Here is a 13,184-nt window from a genome sequence, read left to right on the forward strand (position 1 = left end):
AGGTGAGTTTCAAAAAGTGAAAGTGGTCAGGAGAGGAAAAAACCAGCAAGAACGGAGAAGGCGAAGGCAAAGGGCTCGGTAATCAGGCCTCCACTGGTGACCTTCTGGACAGGTTTTCAGTAGAAGTGACCGTGGAATCTCAAATAGAGCGAGTCAAGTGGGGAATGATTACTAAGGGAAGAGGAGAGGCGTAATCTCAGCTTCCGTGATTGCGGGTTTAGAAGCGTCAGAAAATATTATATGAAACACTGATTTAAAGATGACACCACCACCGGCAGTGCTTGGCTCGCCTCTGCCTGGGTCACGGGGACACGTGGCTTTGACAGGCTCAGCCTCCACCAGGTGTGAATAATGGACAAACTCCAGGCAGCTTCTACTATCAGAAGCAGCGTAGGCCCCCAGGCGGGTGAACTTCCCAAGTGGCCCTGAGACCTCCTGCTTCCAGTGTAGCCTTAGGACCCTGGAGGTATTCTGTAACTTTGATGATAGAATTACTGCTAACAGAGCATTGTTGGCATTTTATAATTTAATTGGTTCTCACTTTATAAACTCTGTTTATCAGTATAAGCAGTGTATTGTTTACATATATGGAAGGAAGTAATTTGTGGGCCTTCAAAACCCAGGGAATCCTAATAAATGAGATCAAGGGTGGGGTGGGGTGCGGTGGGAGGTTAATACCTATGTGCATGGCTGTCTGTAAGGTGTTCTGAGCTCATTGTGGGAATTCATTCATCTGAAATTTATCCATCTGAATACCTACCACTTGGCATATTGAGGCATTCAATTTTTTTTTTTTTTTAAGAACACATGAACCAGGGGAATTTCCTGGTGGTCCAGTGGTTAGTACTTGGGGCTTTCACTGCCAGGGCCCGGGTTCAGTCCCTGGTCGGGGAACTAAGATTCCGAAAGCTGCATGGTGTGGCCAAAAAAAATAATAAAATTTAAATAAATAAGTAAATACAATAGGATTTAAAAAAAAAAAGAACACATGAACCATGGGGGTAAGGTTTCCAGTGGATAACTCCCGCCCTCGAAGAGTTTGCAGCTTAGGGAGTAGAATCCATCACATGAAAACAATAGAGTGCTTGAAATTTCACTGCTGATTTGGTTTAAGTTTGGAGCTAAGAACTGGAAACCAGGACTCAGGATTTATACCATGAATGCTTTCCCCATTCCCATAATATGTCCAGTTTCCTACTGTGGTCACCAGGCAGCCTATAAAAAGCAAGGTTACTCACCTCTAGCTTTCCAAATGAACACAGTATCAAATATAGAAACCAGAGGAAGCTTCATTGTTATGGAGCCAAAATGATTGAGAGCAAGTGTGAGTGCTTTAAATATACAGATGAACTAACAGATTTAAGACACAGACTCTTAAAGGCTAAGATTCCAAGATCAATCATTCAAAAGGTCAAATATATAATCAGAGAATCTGTCACAGCATGAGCAGTGGTGATGGAACACAAAACAGGCACATGCCCAGAGCTGCTAAACGATAAAGTCAGGATCAGGGTGACCATGGTGCCAGAGGGGACTTTCAGAAGCAACACTTTTGAAATGCAAAACAGAATTAGGAGCAAGCACCAGAATTCGGCAAAAAAAAAAAAAAAAAAAAAAAAGCAAAACAAGTGCTAGGTTGAGCCACACTAAAAATGCCAAGTAAGCATCAGGCCAAGCACAGCCAAGACCCATTTTTAATGAGGCAGTTCTAGTGCGCATGGGCATACTGAGTATATACCTGCACAAGGAAGAAAGTCCCTCCAGCAGGTTCTGCCCACATTGCAAGAAGCAAAAAGCAGATAGTCTGAGAAAGCAGCTAAGCAGAGTGGGTCCTGAAAGCAGAAACCCAGCTGGCCAGGGACAGCTTCTTAAAAAGCTCTGAATGATGAGTGGAGATTGCCAGCTTCAAATCAGATCTTCAGCCTCTGGAGGGGTGGCTGTTACTGCTATGTTGTCATTAAAAAGGATCTGTTGATAGTAAAATACGTATTACAACCCCTCCTATTAACATCAACATCAGCTAACATTAAGCCCTCATTATGCATCAGGAACTGTTTGATTCAATCCTCCCAATAGCACTGAGGTGGGATCTATGTCCCCATTTTACAGATGAGGAAAATGAGGCTTAGGACACACAGTTGAGAAACTTATCCAAAGTCACACAACTGTTACTTGGGGTAGTGGGATTCAAACCCAGGCCTATCTGACTATAGCATCTTCACACTTAACCCCAGGGCTGCAAAGGAGACACTGAGATTTATTCACTTCCACGTGCCATTGAAAAAAAAATCCATTTTTAGCTAGGGAGATGTAGGTCTTTGTGCAGAGATATCACAAACCAGCACATGATTAAGAAACAGGTGAATAATAAGGCCATTAAAGGCTATGCATTCTTAGGAGAACGACATCACTGCGAGGTCACAGAAGCCCCAAGGAGGAAATGGAAAAATCAATCCTGCGCACACACCCAGCTCTGCTCAGCCACCCTCCGTGCTGGTCTTGGTGCTGAGACGGGCACCAGCAGGCCTGGTCAAGCCAGGCTTTGTTCTGCCATTTAAGGTCCAACAAGAGTCAGCAGTGCCCATGGCAGTGCTCCAAAGGCCTTGCACCAGATGGCCCTCCTTACGGGCCCTCTGCCCCCTGCCCTGCCAGCACCATCAACCTCCCAGCTGCCAACGCCGGCCTGGACTTCCTGGGTCAGCTTCTTCCGCTCGCTGCTCAGCACGAGTTTTCTAGCAGCATGCGCCCCACCCAGCAGCTCTCAATGAGCACTTTTCCTGGGGTGCTGGGGACCTTGCTGGGCTTCGGGTGACAGCCCGGTGCTGGCTGGCACGGGTCCCTGGCTGTCTTCTGGCACACCAGCTGCCAGCAGTGCAAAACAGACCTGCGATTGTTTGCATGCATGTTTTCTTTCCCTGGGTTTCCTGCTGTCTTATTGCAATAGAATTAACATGCAGTACACGCACAGATCTTACCAGTTCAGCGCCTTGAGTTTCGACAACTGCTTATACACTTGTGTAACCACCACCCAAACAAGAGAGAGAACATTTGGGATGTCCCCAGAGAGTTACCCTTCCCAGTCAAGCCCCTCACCCAACCACTATCTGATTTCTAACTTCTATCATCACTGATTTGTTTTTGCATGTATTCTTGCCTAATCATACCTAAAACATAACGAGAAGATGTTAGATAACCATCCACAGGCCTTTGATGGTGAAAAACACTTTGGATTATATTTAGTTCTGCCATTAAAACACATGCTCACTACACAAAACGTAAAAAAATACCAAATAGTTTTTTTGTTTGCTTTTTGTGTTTAAAAAAAATTTTTTTTTAATTTTTATTGGAGTATAGTTGACTTACAATGTTTTTAATTTATTTATTTATTTTTGGCTGCGTTGGGTCTTCGTTAACGCGCCCGGGCTTCCTCTAGTTGTGGCGAGCAGGGCCTACTCTTCGTTGTGGTGCGCAGGCTTCCCACTGTGGTGGCGGAGCAGGGGCCCTAGGTGCGCGCAGGCTTCAGTAGTTGGGGCATGCGGGCTCAGTAGTTGTGGCGCACGGGCTTAGTTGCTCCGCGGTATGTGGGATCTTCCTGGACCAGGGCTCGAACCGTGTCCCCTGTATTAGCAGGCAGATTCTTAACCACTGTGCCACCAGGGAAGTCCCTGTCTTACTATGTTGTGTTAGTTTCAGGTGTACAGCAAAGTGAATTGGTTATACATATACATATATCCACTCTTTTTTAAGATTCTTTTCCCATATAGGCCATCATAGAGTATTGAGTAGTTTCCTATGCTATACACTAGGTTCTTATTAGCTATTTGTTTTATATATAGTAGTATGTATATGTCAATCCCAATCTCCCAATTTATGCCTCCCCCCCATCCCCTGGTAACCATAAGTTTGTTTTCTACATCTGTAACTCTACTTCTGTCCAAATAGTTTTCATTTTTTGTTAGTTTTTAATAAATTTATTTATTTTATTTATTTTCGGCTGTGTTGGGTCTTCGTTGCTGCGCGCGGGTTTTCTCTAGTTGCAGAGAGCGGGGGCTCCTCTTTGTTGCCATGCGTAGGCTTCTCATTATGGTGGCTTCTCTTGTCGCAGAGCGTGGACTCTAGGCACACGGGCTTCAGTAGTTGTGGCTTGCGGGCTCTAGAGCACAGTCTCAGTAGTTGTGGCGCATGGGCTTAGTTGCTCTGAGGCATGTGGGATCTTGCTGGACCAGGGCTCGAACCCGTGTCCCCTGCATTGGCAGGCGGATTCTTAACCACTGCGCCACCAGGGAAGCCCCCAAATAGTTTTGGAAAGAAAGTTTAAAAATCATCTGGGATCCTATCACTCAGAAATAACCACTGTTAGTATTCTAGAGGGTTTCTTTCAGGGCTAGTGTACATGCACTGATGACAGGCTGGCTTTCTAGCGTGGCATTAGCTTTTTTTATAAATAAATAAAGCTTGCTGCTGCTGACCTCAGAGCAGGCCACTTAGAGTTGCCTGTTGTGAGAGGCAGCTTCACCAAAAATCAACCTGCAATTTCAAGCGCCAACTCTTGTGGTTCATTTGGGGCCGACATCTGAATTCACTGCTTGTTTTCTGCAGAGGAATGTGTCTGGCACTTTTTTTTCCACTGGCAGTCACATGACCTCTCCTGGTACCTCAGTTTCACTGCTCAGAAGGACAGGGTCTAGCTCCTTGAGACGCACCTTCCCCCACAAGGTGAATAATGCATTTGCCATTAAATCAGACCATTTGTAACAGAAGCTCCAAATTTGATAATCATTCCTCCAGCCACTTTCACAAAAATGCAGTCACAGACATGCCCTTGATATTATTCAAATTTTCTTCCTTTGAAAGATGGCACTTTAATAATATTCTTAATTTAAGTTGGAGTTTTCTAAAGATCCCAAGATTATGATGGTGTCAGTTTCTGGGTCTCCTTTTATATACACCCCAAGCAACAAGGTGACGAACGCTAGGTCATCAGCCTAGCCTTATTTATGCTCCAGAACTCTTTTTATCTTGCAAAACTCTGTACCCATTAAACAACTCTCCATACCCATCCCCTCAGCCCCTGCTGACCTCTATTCTATGAAGTTGACTACTCTAGGTACCTCATATAAGTGAAATCACACAGGGTCTGTTGTTCTGTGACTCGCTTATTTCACTTAGCAAAACGTCCTCAGGGTTTATCCATTTTGTGGCATGTGTCAGGATTTCCTTCCTTTTAAGGCTGCATAATATTCTACTGCGTGTATATACCACATCTTGTTTATCCATTCATCTGTCAAGATATAATTAGGTGGCTTCCACTTTGGGCCATTTTGCATAATGCTGCTATGAGCATGGGTGTACAAATATCTTTTTGAGGCCCTGTTTTCACTTCTTTTGGTATATATCTAAAGACAGAATTATTGGATCATACAGTAGTTCTGTTTTTATTTTGAAAAACTGCCATAACCTTTTCCATTCCCACCGGCAGTGCACAAGGATTCCAGTTTCTCCACACCCTTGCCAACATTTGTTATTTCCTGTTTTTTTGATAATAGCCATCCTAATCAGTGTGAAATAGTATCTCATTGTGGTTTTGATTTGCATTTCCCTAATAATTAGCGACATTGAGCATCTTTTCATGTATTTGTTGGCCATTTGTATATTGTCTATGAAGAAATGTCTATTCAAGTCCTTTTCCCATTTTTAACCAAGTTGTTATTCTGTTGTTGAGTTGTAGGCATTCTTTATATATTCTGGATAGAAATCCCTTATCAGATATATGATTTGCAAATACTCTCTAGGTTGCCATCCTGTGGGTTGCCTTTTCACTCTGTTGATAGTATCCTTTGGTGCACCAAAGTTTTAAATTTTGATGTGGTCCAATTAATAATGGCATTTTAAACGAGTCCACTTGGACTAGAAGAGAAAACAGTGTTGGGGAAAAAACCCAGACCTCGTTCTTTTCTTAGTTATGCCACTCAGTGAGCTGGATGACCTTGGACAAGGCATTTAATTTCTCGGAACTTTATTATCTTTACATGAAAATTGGAGAGGGGAAAAGAACACTTACCACACAGGATTTTTGTGAAATGTGAATGTACATAGAGCAAGAATCATAGCATCCAAAACTTGGAAGGCACACACCTCTTATCCATGCCTACCCCAGCATACTTGTCAGGAGCATCATTTCATTCAACAGGACCCCAGGACAGACACTGTTTGAATTAACCAAGGGATCATTATCCTGGTCTTATCAGTGAGGAAATGGATGCTTGGCCAGGTTACATAAAGAACCCAAGACCCCAGTGCCTACATTACCACTGGGATCTCCTGCTGTGGATGCACCCACAGTCCCTGCTGTCTCACCCACAGGACAGACCAGTCACCCCAACCCAGGTGCAGACGTAAGAACTGAGAAACCCTTCAAGACCATCCAGTCCGGCTCTCCCAACTTACAGATGGTGAACCTAAATCTGACGGAGGTTGAGAATCTTGCCCAGATTCACACAGCAACAGAGCCTGAATCACCCTGACGGCCAACGCTCCCTCCCAGTGCAGAAATGAATGTCCTTGAGGAAACAGAAGGGAGGCCTTGTATGATGTCCAGCACCACCCACTCCTCTCCAGAACACTCAGCCCTGTTCTGCTCCAACAGTGTTGTCTGGGGGAGAAGAGGACATTCCCAGTAGTGCTAGGGAATGTCTTTGGGGTGAAATTTCTCAAGATAGTCAGACAATCAGACATGTTTACTCTATTTAGCAGCCCCTGGGCCCAGGCCTGCTACAAGGACCATGCCCCTATCAGGGGTTTGAGGGAAGCAATGGGACGACCCTGGTATTTTTTCCTTTTTCTACTCTACCTGTATAGGAACCTCAGCCAAAGTCAGCACACCTGCTATTCCAGGTGCCCCCGAACTCTAGCCCTGAGACCAAAGGTACACAAGGGTGCAGAGTGCTTTATCCAGGAACATTCTGGCCAAGTGCTTCGAGAAACAGACATTTCATTGCCTTTGCCTCAAAAGGCCTTTTCATCTTTCTTGTTTTGTGAAAGAATACTGCACAGACAATATGAATGGAAATCAAAATAAAGATTTACCCATAATTATGCCACTAAGTAACCTTCCTTTTTGAAGACAATGATTGCAACATTTATTCCGAGCTCTATAAACCAAGAAAGAAATATGTAAGAATGACTCTCTAACTGCCCTAACCATCTCATTGGTGGGCCAAGTGGTTACTTCTCATCATTAACACCACTGAAGTCTGGAGGAAAAGCCAAATGGTTATATTCTGGCGTATTCTTTATGCTCTACAAAATTATGATCGATGCGGGAAGGCACAGTAAGTTGTCACTACAGGATTCTCTCTGTTCTTAGAGAGATTCCCCAGCCCACCATCACTGGTACCTTGGAAACTTGGGCTGCTAGGTATGTACCTATGGTTGGATGAATGACACATACAGTTATTTTATAGTGCGATGCAAATATCTGAGGTCTTACTACAAAGATCTCCCCTAGATGCTAGGAAAAACGAAGATTAAGGTAGAGGTTGTGTCCTCAAGAGGTTCACAGATCTAGCGTGTAAAGGAATAAATGACATTCAGTTTGACAAATACATGAAAAAAATAACAGCCAAGTATAAGATACAGTGGGGACACAAAGAAGGCTTGGTGAAGGCTGCACAGCTCTGGGTTTTTTCAGTATCTATCCTGTATGACTCAGCTCTAGGAACATACCTCCTGCACAAGTAGTACGAAGCTAGGAGGTGCTGGGAATGCATCGCTTTATGACAAGCAGTGCCTTTCTAAGAGATCTTCACCCAAGGTCTTTATAAATGTTCTTGTAACTTAGGACTTATGATTTATAAATGTTATTTCACGTATTACTCACCTGAAAAGAAAGTTGGGACATGGAGAGAAATTGTTCTGAATAGTTATGATGAAGCTTGGAGCCCTGCCAGGCTAAGAATCTAAGACTCCTGGCTCCCAGATGCTTGAATTTATCTGGGTCCTTCTGTAGGAAGGACAAATGAGAAAGTTAGCATTTGAGCCCAGGAATCCTAATTCTCAGATTTATAGGCAAACTACAGCATGTGAATTAGGGCACTGAGCTTCAAAGTCCTCATCAGGCACCCATATTCCTAGACGTAAAGCCACAACTAAACTATGTAAAATCTACTGAAGCATTCAGTTTGGAATTCTCTTGTGGTGAAATTTGCCATTTGGCATAAGGCACATGTAATTGCCATCAGGTACAAAAGCAGTGTTTTAATCTCACATGCAGTTCTGTGAACACTCGCTTAAGAGACAATGGAGAATGAACTTCAACCAGCTGCATGACCTTGGGCAAATTATTGGTCTTCTGAATCTCTGTGTCCCCAGCTCAACCACAGGTGTAATGACGTCCACCACCAAAGGGTTGTACTGAGTGGAGGTAATGAACAGAATGACACAGAATAAACACTGCTACATTTTAGTAATGCATAAGAATTTAGCGTAGTCTAAGGACTTAGATGAAGATGTCACACCTGTCCTCTTTGTGGTCTAAGAGATTTTCTCATCTTTCTGGTACAGGGATGAGAGGGACACAGTCACGGCCCACCAATCTGTGCATGGTCCTCGAGGAGACAAGAAAGTGCTCGACAGAATCAGCGTTATGGTTGTCCCCGTTCAGGGTCCCCATCAGGCAGGTAGGCTTCCCAGAGGCAGGGGCCCAGCTTGCCAATCCTGTAGCAGCTCTCTGGCTTGACATTCTTATTATCAGACCCCTCTGTCTAAGGATTTTAACAAATACAGTCTAAATATGACATACTCATCCTTGTAAGCAGGGATTGTCACTGTTTCTGGAGAGGGCATGGCCTTGCCCGAGAAGCAACCACAAGAATTGCTCAGATGATGATAATATCCCCTTTCATAGGTATGATGTTCTATAACATAAATACATGTATGGGGACATTTTCTCATTACAAAGCAAACTATCCCCATTTTATAGGGGAGGGAATGGGCTCAGAGAGAGAGGAAATAACTGTTCAGGGTCCTATGGCTAGAAGGTGGCCACTAGGGACTTGGACCACCGTCCCTCTCTAACACACACAGCTCAGTCCTAACCCCACCTCTCAGAGGCAGCAATCACTGCTTCTAGGCTGGCTGGACCTGAAGATGTAGGGAAGGAGTTTTAATTCACAGACAAACTATCAGAAAAACAGAAGCTCCTCCTGTGAATGCAGGTCTCAGTCTCTGGGGTCCTTCTGGGTCCTCTAGGCCAAGCACTGACCATGGACCATGTTGTTAAGAACACTGCCAACAAGGCATGTGTGTGACTCAGTGCTGGTTGAATGACGGCCCCATCCGCCTGCCTGCCAGTCTCTCTCTCTGAGATGCACGCCCAAGCTCCCTTGTTTTTCATGCCACCACTGGCGCTTACGTTGTCTTCCGTCCTCACCAACCTACTCTCCTGAATCCTCTCTTACTTACCTTTTCTCATCTAGGTCCCCCAGACTATTCCTGGGCCATTTCTCTCTCTGACAAAGCAAAACGATGATAAAGGAGGCGGGGAGGCTGCCAAGAGGCAGAGGCTCCAACCTGAAGCGAGCTCCCTGCTTCCCTGCTGGTGGGCCTGGGACCAACGAGAAGGCACATCCCCCTCAGGAGTTCATCCCTGACGCGCACACTCTCCTCTCTCCCCAAATTGACATGTGCCAGTCTGTGGTGCAGTGAGCTCTGCAAAGGAAAGACCCAAATTCTCTGAAATATTCAGAATATTCTAGGGACAGCATTGTAGGAGGGGGGTGAGTCTGCACTGTGGAGCTGGAATGCCGAGGTTCAAATCCCAGCCCAATCACAAAACCGTGTAGCCACGGGTGGGTCACTAAAACCCTTAGCTCCTCAGTTTTCTCATTTCTAAAGTGAGAATAATAATTACCAACCCCTAGAACTTGGGGAGGATTAAATCAGTAAATACCTAAAAAGTGCTTAGAACGCTGCCTGGCACATAGTGGTGCCCAATGAATGGAAACGAAAGTAAGTGTAATCGTACCGTTATTCAAAACACAGTTAAGGCTGAAATACAGAGAGGGTCCGAAGTTATAAAGAGGTAAATCTCAGAAAAGACATCTAGCTCAGGATTCACCCATTCAACAAGGATGAATGAGTAGATTTTTGAGCACCTACTCCATACCAGGCAGTGCTCTGTGCCCTAAAGATGCAGTGGGGAACACAGAGGAGAGGAATATTAGATTGTGGTCCATGGCTGTGCAGTGAATCAAAATAAGGCGTGTGAACGAGAGGGACAGACAGGCCTCCCTGGATTGTGGAGACAGGAAGAGCTTCTCCAGGGAGCACACTCTCAAAAGACTCCCATTCATCCGTAGAAGGAGAAAGTAACATCCACAGCTGCGAAGCGGGGCAGGAGCCTCAGCAGGTCCTGACTCATCCAAACCAGGAAGGAAGCCGACGGCAGAGCCCGCGGCAGTTTCAGGGAGGAATCAGAATCCACAGACTTGTATTTGGACCAGTCTTCATACTCTACAAACTGGGATAGAGCTGTTTAAGGGAACTATATTTTCAAAAGAAAACTCTAATTTAGGCCAATATTTTTGAAATATCTCCTTTTTAAGGGGGAACTCAGGGAGGAATTTCTTTCAGATCTTAGCATCTCAAAAAACTGTATTTGTCCCAGGCAATTGCATTTTTTTAAAAGTTTTAAAGATGCTATGAGTTTTGCAAATGACTTTTCTCCTCTTTTTTTGGCCTACAGGAAGCTCAAAACTGAATTTGCAACAGGGCTGTTTGATAGGTGTTTTTTCCCTGATACAACTTTATATTTGGCTTTTTTTTTTTTTTTTTTTTCTGTTTTACTCTTAGATTTTCTTTGCATTGATTGATTGATTGATTGATTTTTTTGCGGTAAGCGGGCCTCTCACCGTCGCGGCCCCTCCCGCTGCGGAGCACAGGCTCCGGACGCGCAGGCTCAGCGGCCATGGCTCACGGGCCCAGCCGCTCCGCGGCCTGTGGGATCTTCCCGGACCGGGGCACGAACCCGTGTCCCCTGCATCGGCAGGCAGACTCTCAACCACTGCGCCACCAGGGCAGCCCGATTTCTTTATTTATTGTAGCACAGGTGTGTGTGTGTGTAAAATATATGCTCCAAATCCTCTTTAGAATTAGTTAGATTATAATAAATTTACTGCTCTAGGTAATTTAGCACCTATTTCACAATAAACTATTTTTTATATCTGCTTATATAACCCACATTTTATGTACCATGGGAATTTTTTTTAAGTTTCAGTTCACTTTATCCCCACCCAGTCCTACTGCTTTTTTTTTTCTTTTTTTAAGGGGCAAACATCTTCCACGGCATATACACAACTGTAACTGGTCCACAGCTTTCTCACTCCTCAGGCTACTGCCGGCATCTTCAGCATCTACCTCCTCCGCTTTCCTTTATTTCCCATCATCCCCCCACCCATTCTGCACAGTGCCCCCCAGTTTCATTTCTTTAAAACATTAATTGAGCAAATCAGCCATTTGACAGTTTTCAACTCTTCGGCTCCTGCTGCTCATAGGGGTAAGTGAAAACTCCGTATCCTGACAAAATCTCCTACTCCATCACATAATTCACCATCTAAACTGCCCAATCCCTGGCGGTTTCCCTAACTATCCCTGGACATGGCTTTTCTTTCCCCACCTCTGTGCACTTACCCTGGTGTGTCTCCCGGCATGCTCCCCGGCCCCCTACCCCCCAGCCCTCAGAATGTCACACAAATGCCTGCTGTCCTGCGAGGCCCTCCTAATGGCTCCACCTCCCAGTGGGCTCTTCCACGTCCAAATATTGCTGGCTGACCATCTGAAGAGTAGCTCCGTTCTACCTCGCGAAACTGTGTAATTTTACTGAACCTGTCTCTGTATCGTTTAATTTTTTGCAGGTTTTGCAACTCGTTTGCGCACTGAAACTGGAAACTTCTTGATGGAAGGAACTTTTATACATTTTTTATCCCTCACGATGCCCTGTGTAGTATCATATATAGTTGACACTCCACAAATACTTGATAGTTTATGTCTATTTCCCTTCAAAATACAAAGCATAAAGCAAATGACAGACCAATGGTTAAGTCCTCAATAAATAAACTAATCATACTCATACAACAATTCACTAAAATGCAAAAGATTAGAAAATATAGGAAGTGTTTACCTTCACTAGTAATAAAGAATACAAGTTAAAATTATATAATGTTTCTTATCAAATTAGTAAGATTAGGAAGAAATCTCAACCTTTAATGCTTTTGAGAGTACAAGGAGATAGGTACTCTTATAACTGCTGGTGTTATCGATACAAATTAAAACAATTTGACAATGTGTAACAAATCTTTAAAATGTATATATACCTTGATCAACCCATTTGGAGGCCTAGGGAGATACTCCAAGGTGCAGAGAAAGCTCTGTGCACCAGCTACTCTTCCCACGGTTATAACACTGAATCTTTATGAACAACTTAAATGTACAATAAGGAAATTATATGTCTATTCAGTGGACTGTTACATAGCATTAAAATGGCATTAAAAATGGCAGCCAGTGACTCTGTGTTAACTTGGGGGTGGGGGAATGCTTATATTCTAATGTTAAATAGAAAAAAATAGAATACCAAATTATGGGAAATGAATAATTCTAACCACATAAACAAATGCATGGAAGGAAAGATATCAAAATAGTAAAAGCAGTTATACTTGTTTATTGTTTACGGTGTTTTCCAGATTTTCTAGAAGGACTGGATGACTACCAGGGGGGAAAAAAAAGATGCTTTTTTTTTTGGCCACACACCTTGGCTTGTGTGGGATCTTAGTTCCCCAACCAGGGATCAAACCCGGGCCCCCTGCAGTATAAGTGCAGAGTCCAAACCACTGGACCACCAGGGAATTCCCAAAAGATGCTTTTCAAAGTAGATTTTTCTTTTGTTTATGCCAGGAACAGTATCACAAGCACTGTTATTAAGCTTATGAGACATAAGCTTAATTTTCTTTTTTTTCTTTTTTGCCCCTTTTTTAAAATAAGAAATGGAGAGAAGAGAGAAAGTTGAAGAAAGGGAAGGAGAAAGTGCGGGCAGCTCTCTTATCCTGATTAATCCCTGCAGGAGGTGGGGATTGTCATCCTGTAGAGCCCGGAAACAGGCTCAGAAAGTCAGGTCCAAGGTTACCTGAGGG

The 13,184-nt window shown here is 44.0% G+C and overlaps 1 non-coding gene across 1 annotated transcript; it reads right to left on the reverse strand.

Moving 5' to 3' along the window:
• Positions 1–12,826: 12,826 nt before the first annotated feature.
• TRNAI-UAU (transfer RNA isoleucine (anticodon UAU)) lies at positions 12,827–12,899 on the reverse strand. The gene has a single exon. It is a non-coding gene; the product is annotated as a tRNA-Ile (tRNA).
• Positions 12,900–13,184: the final 285 nt, after the last annotated feature.

The sequence above is a fragment of the Phocoena phocoena genome, chromosome 14, assembly GCF_963924675.1.
Source record: "Phocoena phocoena chromosome 14, mPhoPho1.1, whole genome shotgun sequence".
NCBI lineage: Eukaryota > Metazoa > Chordata > Mammalia > Artiodactyla > Phocoenidae > Phocoena > Phocoena phocoena.